At 45.2% G+C, this 12,613-nt stretch overlaps 1 protein-coding gene across 1 annotated transcript in view; it reads left to right on the forward strand.

Moving 5' to 3' along the window:
• Window positions 1-12,613, forward strand: part of ABRAXAS1 (abraxas 1, BRCA1 A complex subunit) — a 71,905-nt gene that overhangs the window by 8,411 nt on the left and 50,881 nt on the right. The gene's annotated exons all lie outside the window — the stretch shown is intronic.

The raw sequence follows: 12,613 nt of genomic DNA on the forward strand, positions 1-12,613 counted from the left end.
TAGATAAATAGCAACGGCCATGCACAAGAGATAACGTTGGTCGACCGTTATCTCTCCCAGTGCTCCCATATGTACTGTACATATGCATTCTGGGCTCTGACGAGCATACATATGTATGGCAATGGGGATAAGGGAGACAGAGGAGGATTTAGAGGCTGAAAAGGAGGACAGGGGGGCTTAGAGGTGGACACAGAGGCTGATAAGAAGAATAGTGGGGCTCACAGGCAGAAAGGGTGTTACAGAAGCAGGAGGTCTGAATTCTGTATGGGGACCAACAGTGGCTGCAGTGATTGCTGTGCTCATACACAGGGCGATAATCGTGAACCCAAGGTTTGTTCCCGATAATTACCCTGTGGCCATGCTCATGAGATATATGTTGGCCGAATGCTGCCCCCCCATACATATGCATGAGAAAGAGAGGCGAAAGCCTAGAGAACATCAGGAGGAAGCAAGGTTAGTATGAAGGGTTTATTGTTTTACTTTTTGTGTGCACTTCTGTTTTTTTGTTTTTCTTTTTACAAGTATCATTAGGATTGCATCGGATTCAGTGGTGTACATCGCAGCACCACCATGGAATTTACTTAGTTAATAAGATTGTGAAAGAGGGCTGGAGTCAAAGATTGATATATGACATATTTTAAGTTGTTTCACACTTTTTTGTTATGTATATAATTCCACATGTGTTAATTCATAGTTTTGATGCCTTAAGTGTGAAACTACAATTTTCATAGTCATGAAAATAAAGAAAACTCTTTGAATGAGAAGGTGTGTCCAAACTTTTGGTCTGTACTGTATTTTTCATATCATAATAACCCCCCCAGGTTTAGACAGCAGGAAATTAATAAATATCTTCTATCAATTGAACACTCCCTGGTAGCTGAATGAAATGGAGGGGGCAATGTCACTACCTGCGGCCCTCCAGCTGTTGCTAAACTACAACTCCCAGCATGCCCGAACAGCCTACAGCTATCAGGCTATAGCAGGGCATTGTGGGAGTTATAGTTTTACACCAGCTGGAGGACCGCAGGTTGAGCATGGCTGAACTAACCAAAGAAGTATAACTACTGCGTGGGGGCACTAGGGGGAGAATAACTACTGTCTGGGGCACAAAAGGGCATAACTTCTGTAAGGGGACTGAGCGGGATTGGGCATGTATAGGCAGACATTGGGCAGTTATAGGCATGGCTTAAATAAAAAAAAAATTGCTATAGTCCCTCCTTGGATCTTTCAAACATTGGGTGGTATGTCCATGTGAGGTACAGGGCTTGTTCTAGCTTTGTTAGAAAGGTATTGTCATGCACTATATGATATCTAATTCTCATTTTTCACATCACTTATGGGATAACCCCTTTAAGTAAAATGGCTAATTGCTGCTGACAGAGGACGCCTGTGTGGGGGGCCAAGGCGCATGCGATCAGCAGAGGGAAAAGCCAGGCATGAGTCTTCATTCCCTACATTCTGCTGCCATCTATTGGCCGAAATTCATATTGCAGGGACACTAAAAATAGTCACATTTTTAAACGAGCCTGATAAGAAAAGATTGTATGCAACAAGAATCAGTTTAATGCCTGCCCTATCTATATGAACAGAACCCATTTATTTTTTGCAGACTTAAAAGTGTGACAGTCTTTCTGTACTCCCACACGATTGGTCACGGAGAGTTCGGGAAACACGGGCCATGTGTTAGCTGCATCTCCCTGACCAACCGTGGCTCCCATGACCCAAACTGACTGTATCATAGTGATTGATGATCACATCATCATGTGAGTACAGTACAATGGAACCGCTGGCAGATAGGAATTGACTGTTCCCGTAGACTTACAGACAACATCTGGAGGTGGTCATTTTCATGATGCTGTGCTCACTAGCAACATATGCACCTGAGCAGTTAGAAGAAGGGGGTTCTCTCTCTCTCACTCAATAGGTTCCCCTTTAACACATCCATGGGAAGTCAATGGGTTGCCATGGCAGCAAGAGGTCTAGATAAGTCCTGCAGATCCGTCATCTGTGCTGTGCATGCTCATTATGCCTTAGTAGCATACTTGCCACCTTTTGCAGAGTAGGGTACAAGAAGAGACAGCACCATACCCCTTTTGTATCGCATATCCTCACTTATATGCATGTTTAAATGTACTATACATGGAAGGCTGCTTTCCGGGAGACAGCAGCCCTCCTCGTAGCTTCCAGGAGATTTTCCACCTTGTCCAGGAGGTCTCCCCTTTTTCCATGGCCCTCCTGGATGGTTCAGGAAAGTTGACAAGAAAGCCTAATAGGCTGCCAGTAAGTTTAAAGGGAACCTGTCACCAGGGCCGGTGCTACCATAAGGCAGACCAAGCGGCCGCCTTAGGGCGCACCCTGGGGGAGGGCGGAAAAATGTGACATGGAGGGGGAGAAATGTGACATGGGGGCTGATGGCTGGGGGATGATGTCTGACATGGGGGTCTGATCTGAGGTCTGATTAACATTGGGGGTCTGATTGCTGGTCTGACCTGAGGTGTAATGGAAATTTTTTTTTTTTATTATCCTCCTCTAAAACCTAGGTGTGTCTTAGAGGGCAAAAAATATGGTCCTTTAAACCAGCCATTGTCTGAAGCAGAGAGAAGATACCAGGACCACAGAGAGGAGAAGCGTGGGGGGGGGGGGGGGGGGGGGGGCGCCAAAATGTAGCTTCGCTTGTGTTGGCAAGAATCCTTGCACCGGCCCTGCCTGTCACCGTGAAAATGCAATGTAAGCTACAGGGACCAACTTAGCAGGAGGAACTGAGCAAATAGATATATAGTTTTATCAGAAAAGATTCAGTATACCTTGTATTTTATTTATTTCAATTCCTGCTTATTCTGGGCTTTGAAGACAAGGAGATTGTCCTATCAGTGACTGACAGCCTTCCCTCTATGACTGTATATACAGAGATAGCTGTCAGTCACTGACTGAAGACAAGGAGACGGTCCTATCAGTGACTGACAGCCTTCCCTCTATGACTGTGTATACATAGATAGCTGTCAGTCACTGACTGGAGACAAGGAGACGGTCCTATCAGTGACTGACAGCCTTCCCTCTATGACTGTGTATACAGAGATAGCTGTCAGTCACTGACTGAAGACAAGGAGGCGGTCCTATCAGTGACTGACAGCCTTCCCTCTATGACTGTGTATACAGAGATAGCTGTCAGTCACTGACTGGAGACAAGGAGACGGTCCTATCCGTGACTGACAGTCTTCCCTCTATGACTGTGTGTACAGAGATAGCTGTCAATCACTGACTAAGGACAAGGAGACAGTCCTATCAGTGACTGACAGCCTTCCCTCTATGACTGTGTATACAGAGATAGCTGTCAGTCACTGACTGAAGACAAGGAGGAGGTCCTATCAGTGATTGACAGCCTTCCCTCTGTGACTATGTATACAGAGATAGCTGTCACTCACTGACTGAAGACAAGGAGATGGTCCTATCAGTGACTGACAGCCTTCCCTCTGTGACTGTGTATACAGAGATAGCTGTCAGTCACTGACTGATGTCAAGGAGGCGGTCCTATCAGTGACTGACAGCCTTCCCTCTGACTGTGTATACAGAGATAGCTGTCAGTCACTGACTGAAGACAAGGAGTCGGTCCTATCAGTGACTGACAGCCTTCCCCCTATGACTGTGTATACATAGATAGCTGTCAGTCACTGACTGAAGACAAGGAGGCGGTCCTATCAGTGACTGACAGCCTTCCCTCTATGACTGTGTATACAGAGATAGCTGTCAGTCACTGACTGAAGACAAGGAGGAGGTCCTATCAGTGACTGACAGCCTTCCCTCTATGACTGTGTATACAGAGATAGCTGTCAGTCACTGCCTGAAGACAAGGAGGCGGTCCTCTCAGTGACAGCCTTCCCTCTATGACTGTGTATACAGAGATAGCTGTCACTCACTGACTGAAGACAAGGAGGCGGTCCTATCAGTGACTGACAGCCTTCCCTCTGTGACTCTGTATACAGAGATAGCTGTCAGTCACTGACTGAAGACAAGGAGGCTGTCCTATCAGTGACTGACAGCCTTCCCTCTATGACTGTGTATACAGAGATAGCTGTCAGTCACTGACTGAAGACAAGAAGGAGGTCCTATCAGTGATTGACAGCCTTCCCTCTATGACTGTGTACACAGAGATAGCTGTCAGTCACTGACTGGAGACAAGGAGACGGTCCTATCAGTGACTGACAGCCTTCCCTCTATGACTGTGTATACAGAGATAGATGTCAGTCACTGACTGAAGACAAGGAGACGGTCCTATCAGTGATTGACAGCCTTCCCTCTATGACTGTGTATACAGAGATAGCTGTCAGTCACTGACTGAAGACAAGGAGACGGTCCTATCAGTGACTGACAGCCTTCCCTCTATGACTGTGTATACAGAGATAGCTGTCAGTCACTGCCTGAAGACAAGGAGGCGGTCCTCTCAGTGACAGCCTTCCCTCTATGACTGTGTATACAGAGATAGCTGTCAGTCACTGACTGAAGACAAGGAGGAGGTCCTATCAGTAACTGACAGCCTTCCCTCTGTGACTCTGTATACAGAGATAGCTGTCAGTCACTGACTGAAGACAAGGAGGAGGTCCTATCAGTAACTGACAGCCTTCCCTCTATGACTCTGTATACAGAGATAGCTGTCAGTCACTGACTGAAGACAAGGAGGAGGTCCTCAGTGACTGACAGCCTTCCCTCTATGACTGTGTATACAGAGATAGCTGTCAGTCACTGACTGAAGACAAGGAGACGGCCCTATCAGTGACTGACAGCCTTCCCTCTATGACCGTGTATACAGAGATAGCTGTCAGTAACTGACTGAAGACAAGGAGACAGTCCTATCAGTGACTGACAGCCTTCTCTCTATGACTGTGTATACAGAGATAACTGTCAGTCACTGACTGAAGACAAGGAGGCGGTCCTATCAGTGACTGACAGCCTTCCCTCTATGACTGTGTATACAGAGATAGCTGTCAGTCACTGACTGAAGACAAGGAGGAGGTCCTCAGTGACTGACAGCCTTCCCTCTATGACTGTGTATACAGAGATAGCTGTCAGTCACTGACTGAAGACAAGGAGACGGCCCTATCAGTGACTAACAGCCTTCTATCTACAAACCGGATTCCCAAAAAGTTGGGACACTAAACAAATTGTGACTAAAAACTGAATGCAATGATGTGGAGATGGCAAATGTCAATATTTTATTTGTAATAGAACGTAGATGACAGATCAAACGTTTAATCCGAGTAAATGCATCTTTTTAAAGGAAAAATACGTTGATTCAAATTTTCACGGTGTCAACAAATCCCAAAAGAGTTGGGACAAGTAGCAATAAGAGGCTGGAAAAAGTAAATTTGAGCATAACGAAGAGCTGGAAGACCAATTAACACTAATTAGGTCAATTGGCAACATGATTGGGTATAAAAAGAGCTTCTCAGAGTGGCAGTGTCTCTCAGAAGCCAAGATGGGTAGAGGATCACCAATTCCCACAATGTTGCGCAGAAAGATAGTGGAGCAATATCAGAAAGGTGTTACCCAGCGAAAAATTGCAAAGACTTTGCATCTATCATCATCAACTGTGCATAACATCATCCGAAGATTCAGAGAATCTGGAACAATCTCTGTGCGTAAGGGTCAAGGCCGTAAAGCCATACTGGATGCCCGTGATCTCCGGGCCCTTAAACGACACTGCACCACAAACAGGATTGCTACTGTAAAGGAAATCACAGAATGGGCTCAGGAATACTTCCAGAAACCATTGTCAGTGAACACAATCCACCGTGCCATCCGCCGTTGCCAGCTGAAACTCTACAGTGCAAAGAAGAAGCCATTTCTAAGCAAGATCCACAAGCTCAGGCAATTTCACTGGGCCAGGGATCATTTAAAATGGAGTGTGGCAAAATGGAAGACTGTTCTGTGGTCAGACGAGTCACGATTCGAAGTTCTTTTTGGAAATCTGTGACGCCATGTCATCCGGACCAAAGAGGACAAGGACAACCCAAGTTGTTATCTACGCTCAGTTCAGAAGCCTGCATCTCTGATGGTATGGGGTTGTATGAGTGCGTGTGGCATGGGCAGCTTGCATGTCTGGAAAGGCACCATCAATGCAGAAAAATATATTCAGGTTCTAGAACAACATATGCTCCCATCCAGACGTCATCTCTTTCAGGGAAGACCCTGCATTTTTCAACAAGATAATGCCAGGCCACATTCTGCATCAATCACAACATCATGGCTGCGTAGGAGAAGGATCCGGGTACTGAAATGGCCAGTCTGCAGTCCAGATCTTTCACCTATAGAGAACATTTGGCGCATCATAAAGAGGAAGGTGCAACAAAGAAGGCCCAAGACGATTGAACAGTTAGAGGCCTGTATTAGACAAGAATGGGAGAGCATTCCTATTTCTAAACTTGAGAAACTGGTCTCCTCGGTCCCCAGATGTCTGTTGAGTGTTGTAAGAAGAAGGGGAGATGCCACACAGTGGTGAAAATGGCCTTGTCCCAACTTTTGGGGATTTGTTGACACCATGAAATTCTGATTCAACATATTTTTCCCTTAAAATGGTACATTTTCTCAGTTTAAACTTTTGTTCTGTGATTTAAGTTCTATTCTGAATAAAATATTAGAAGTTGGCACCTCCACATCATTGCATTCAGTTTTTATTCCCAATTTGTATAGTGTCCCAACTTTTTGGGAATCTGGTTTGTAATACAGACATGTCAGGAAAGGTGACAGCCTTCTATTTAAAAGGCTTGACCAACCTTTAAAATGGTTTTCTGACATTTTAATACTGACGACCTATCCTCTGGACACCCGGGACCCTTACCAATCAGCTGTGTTGAGAAGGCTGCAGCGCTCCTGTGAGCAACACGGTCTTCTCGTAGCTAACCAAGCACAGTGCCGTACATTGTATAGTGGCTGTGATTGGCATTGCACCCAGCCACATTCATTTGAATGGGGCTGAGCTGTTCTTAGGCCATGTGAATGATGAACGTGACGTCACTTGCCTAGGAAAAGCTGAGATAGGGCTATGGCAGTCACAGGAGCGCCGCTGCCATCTCAAACAGCTGATCGGACCCCTATCAAATCAGATACTGATGACCTATTCTGAGGATAGGTCATCAGTATAAAAATGTCGGAAAACCTACTTCTATAATACATAGTAATACCTCCAAAAATAGTTATTACTTTACATTCCCCATATGTCTACTTCATGTTTGGATCATTTTGGGAATGACATTTTATTTTTTGGGGATGTTATAAGGCTTAGAAGTTTAGAAGCAAATCTTGAAATTTTTCTGAAATTTACAAAAACTCAATTTTTAGGGACCAGCTCAGGTCTCAAGTCACTTTGCGAGGCTTACATAATAGAAACCACCCAAAAATGACCCCATCTAAGAAACTACACCCCTCAAGGTATTCAAAACTGATTTTGAATACGTTGTTAACCCTTTAGGTGTTGCACAAGAGTTATTGGCAAATGGGGAGGAAATTTGAGAATTTTATTTTTTTGTCTAATTTTTCATTTTAACCCATTTTTTCCACTAACAAAGCAAGGGTTAACAGCCAAACAAGACTGTATCTTTATTGCCCTGACTCTGCCGTTTACAGAAATACCCAATATGTGGCCGTAAACTACTGTACGGCCACACAGCGGGGCATAGAGTGAAAGGAGCGCCGTTTGGTTTTTGGAAGGCTGATTTTTATGGACTGGTTTATTTACACCATGTCCCATTTGAAGCCCCCTGATGCACCCCTAGAGGAGAAACTCCCTAAAAGTGACCCCATCTAAGAAACTACACCCCTCAAGGTATTCAAAACTGATTTTACATACGTCGTTAACCCTTTAGGTGTTGCACAAGAGTTATTGGAAAATGGCGATGAAATTTGAGAATTTCATTTTTTTGCCTAATTTTCCATTTTAACCCAATTTTTTCCACTAACAAAGCAAGGGTTAACAGCCAAACAAGACTGTATCTTTATTGCCCTGACTCTGCTGTTTACAGCTGTTTTTGGAGGGCTGATTTTTATGGACCGTTTTTTTGACACCAAGTCCCATTTGAAGCCCCCCTGATGCACCCCCAGATTATAAACTCCATAAAAGTGACCCCATCTAAGAAACTACACCCCTCAAGGTATTCAAAACTGATTTTACAAACTTTGTTAACCCTTTAGGTGTTGCACAAAATTTAATGGAAAATAGAGATACAATTTCAAAATTTCACTTTTTTGGCAGATTTTCCATTTTAATTTTTTTTTTCCAGTTACAAAGCAAGGGTTAACAGCCAAACAAAACTCATTATTTATGGCCCTGATTCTGTAGTTTACAGAAACACCCCATATGTGGTCGTAAACCGCTGTACGGGCACACGGCAGGGCGCAGAAGGAAAGGAATGCCATACGGTTTTTGGAAGGCAGATTTTGCTGGACTGGTTTTTTGACACCATGTCCCATTTGAAGCCCCCCGATGCACCCCTAGAGTAGAAACTCCAAAAAAGTGACCCCATTTTAGAAACTACGGGATAGGGTGGCAGTTTTGTTGGTACTAGTTTAGGGTACATATGATTTTTGGTTGCTCTATATTACACTTTTTGTGCGGCAAGGTAACAAGAAATAGCTTTTTTGGCAGCGTTTTTTTTTTTTGTTATTTACAACATTCATCTGACAGGTTAGATCATGTGGTAATTTTATAGAGCAGGTTGTCACGGACGCGGCGATACCTAATATGTATACAATTTTTTTATTTATGTACGTTTTACACAATGATTTCATTTTTAAAACAAAAAAAATGTTTTAGTGTCTCCATAGTCTAAGAGCCATAGTTTTTTCAGTTTTTGGGCGATTATCTTAAGTAGGGTCTCATTTTTTGCGGGATGAGATGACGGTTTGAGTTGCACTATTTTGGGGTGCATATGACTTTTTGATCGCTTGCTATTACACTTTTTGTGACGTAAGATGACAAAAAATGGCTTTTTTTACACCGTTTTTATTTTTATTTTTTTACGGTGGTCATCTGAGGGGTTAGGTCATGTGATATTTTTATAGAGCCGGTCGATACGGACGCGGCGATACCTAATATGTATACTTTTTTTTTATTTATGTAAGTTTTACACAATGATTTCATTTTTGAAACCAGAAAAAAATGATGTTTTAGTGTTTCCATAGTCTAAGAGCCATAGTTTTTTCAGTTTTTGGGCGATTATCTTAAGTAGGGTCTCATTTTTTGCGGGATGAGATGACGGTTTGATTGTTACAATTTTGGCGTACAAGCGACTTTTTTGATCACTTTTATTACCTTTTTTTGGGAAGTAAGGTGGACAAAATTTCAATTTCATCATAGTTTTTTATTTTTTATTTTTATGGCGTTCACCGTTCGGGTAAAGTAACATGACCGTTTTATAGATCAGGTCGTTACGGACGCGGCGATACCAAACATGTGTAGGGAATTTTATTTTTTTAATTTTTAATCAGTGATAAATGTGTTTTTAGATTTTTACCTTTTTTTCACTTTTTTTTTGACCCAGACCCACTTGGTTCTTGAAGATCCAGTGGGTCTGATGTCTGTATAATACGGTACTGTACTCTATATAGGGCTCTGTACTGTATTTTACTTACACTGAACAGATCTATGCTTTCAGCACAGATCTGTTCAGCACCATGGACAGCAGGACGCCTGATCAGACGTCCTGTTGCCATGGGAACCTTCCCCGTCTGCTCAGTAGTGGTCAGAACTGCGCAGACGGGGAAGGGTAAGGACGGGGCTGCGGGGGGCTGTCTGGGGGCTCTCTCCCTCTCCATCGGGGGGCTGCAAAGGCACTGCAGCCCCCCGATCGGAGAGGGAGGGAGCTCCCTCTTACTGTTAACTTTTTCCATACAGCGGTCCGTACGGACCGCTGTATGGAAAGGGTTAAACGGCTGACATCGCATCACCGATGTCAGCCGTTTATACCAGGGTGCCAGCAATGTGCTGGCACCCTGGTATACCCACTCTACACCAACGATTATTCAATGGGAGGCGGGCGGGGGATCGCGATCCCGCCTGCCGCACCGCCCGCCTCCCGCACCGCCCCCACCGCCCGCAACACCCCCCCTGCACCTCCCACCGGGCTAAAATCATTCAGAGGTGCAGGGGGGGGTGATAAATATATATTTTCGCCACACTAAAGTTTCTGATCGCCGCGGTCAGGGACCGCAGCGATCAGAAACTGCAGAAAGCGCAACAAACCGCAGGTCTGAATTGACCTGCGGTTTGTTGCGATCGCGGACATGGGGGGGTCACGGGACCCCCCCGCGCATTTAGCCGAGGTGCCTGCTCAATGATTTGAGCAGGCACCTTGTTCCGATCACAGCCGGCCGCACGGCAGTGATCGGAACAACACATGACGTACCGGTACGTCATGTGTCCTTAAGGACTCGGGAAACATGCCGTACCGATACGTCATGTGTCCTTAAGGGGTTAATAAGTGATGGCCTTTCCTCAGGACTGACAATAGCTATCTGATCAGTGAGGGTCTAACAACTCACACTGCAGGGTAGCCACTAGGCTGCTACCTCCTGAAATAGACAGCTGACCCACAGGGGTCAGAGACATTGGTGCAAAGCATTGAGCAGGCAGGGCAGGCACAGTTTTTGCGAATCCGTGAAACAGTCCAAAGCTCATGGCAGGCAGTAAGATGATCAAACACGGGTCGGGTCTGGAGGCAGAGGGTCAGAATCTGGGTATCAGGCAGAAGTCGGTACACAAGCAGACAGATTATAGCACCTTTTGTAGGATCTAGCAAGCTAGTAAATGTATTGCCCTCTGGGCCTACTGGCGCCAGCTCAGTCACCCCCCTTACACTGTTACCTCTGCCCAGTCGCTGGGTCACCTGCCAATGGTTGGACACCCGTGGGTATTTTTCCTGGTTAGAAGTGTCTGAGCAATAGGTTTACTAGCTTGCTAGATCCCACAAAGGGGCTATAATCTGTTTGTCTGCCTGTGTACCGACTTCTGTCTTATTCCGTATTTTGTGCCTCTGCCTACCGACCCGACCCCTACCTGATCACTCTACTTACCCTGTGCTGCTTGCCTTGACCTTTGGACAGTTTCATGGTGGTGATGTGCAGTATAAGAAAGATGAGAATCGAGGTGTTAGCCACCATAGTGTCCAAGATATAACTCTTGGAAATTTGTCAGAAGTGAGATCTGCAGGTTATGCTTCTCACTCCCAACCCGATTTCTAAGAGTTATTTCTCTGGCTGTACGGTGGCTAGCACTAAGATCTTGGTCTTGTTTTAAAGCTTTGATACCTAGCTTTAAAACAAGACGTCATATCGTTAGGCGCTATACAGCCTCATATATTCCAGGTTCAAGCAGTCCCTCTCAGCCAGCCAACATACAGGAGGAGAGTGGGGCAGTGGGGGAACTACTGATAGGCTGCATGGACAGGTGTAGAGAGTGGAAATCCTCCTGTCCCTATGTAACTGTACAATACCCCAGCAGAGCGGTAAAGCTGGACTCCTATTTGCATTTTTATTTCCGTTAATCTGCTTCATTATAGAAGCAGAAACAGTGTTTTCGTCAAATAATGGGATTTGGTTTCCTCAGCCTAATCAATCAGTCTCACATATAGGAAGAAGAGGGTCTAATGACCCCTCTGCGACAAATTAAACCGTTTTGTGGACACCTTGACCCAGACATTTACCAGCGTCCACATCACAGAGTCAAATTAGTTGCACTAAACACACAGACATCAACAAAGTTACCACTTTACACTGTCCTTCCTGAATATTCAGAGTAAAACAGGCAGACCACTTCGCTAGCAGTACCTGTTCCACGCTACGGTAATAGTAATATCGATTATCACAAGAGGAATAACTTATATAATTATCACCAATGGAAAAGGTTTATGTTAGGCCTCTTGCACACGACCGTGCGTCCTTCATGGCCGCATTGCGGCCCACATACGGCGGGTCTGCAATACACGGGCCGTGTGCATTCCGCATCATGGATGCGGACCCATTCACTTGAATGGGTCGGCAAATCCGGAGACACTACGTTGTGCTTCTGTGGTGTTCCATTCCACAAAAAGATAGAACTTGTCCTATCTTTTTTGCGGAACGGACGGATCGCGGACCACATTCAAGTGGCTGTCCCACGGTCGTGCCCGTGCGTTGCAGACCGCAATTTGCGAGAGGCCTTAGTCTCTGGACTCGGCGCATGCCCAGTGACACATGTGAAGCTGTTGCCCTCTGGAGCTTGCACATCGCGCAGGCAGTCCATGGTACTGCGCCTGCGTGAGATTTCACATGGCGGAGGGGGGCGGCGGCAAAGAGTTGGGGTGTGGGCAGTTACTTATGCTGGAAGAGGCGTGCTTGGGCGCTAAAGGAAGGCGAGCTGGGCACTGTAGGGGGGAGTTACTGGGCCCCAGAGAAGGATAATAACGCACCTTGGGCACTCATTTGCATAAAAGAAAAAGTGGATTTTATCGCTAATGAAACCATGAAACAAAAAATGAAGACTACAGCAAGAAATAAGGTATTTTATTGTACATGGCGGTAGTAACACCTTAATATGCTCAAACCTGGTGACAGATTCCCTTTAAAATAAAATAAAAATAGTCCCAAA

This window comes from Bufo gargarizans, chromosome 1 (assembly GCF_014858855.1).
Source record: "Bufo gargarizans isolate SCDJY-AF-19 chromosome 1, ASM1485885v1, whole genome shotgun sequence".
Lineage (NCBI taxonomy): Eukaryota > Metazoa > Chordata > Amphibia > Anura > Bufonidae > Bufo > Bufo gargarizans.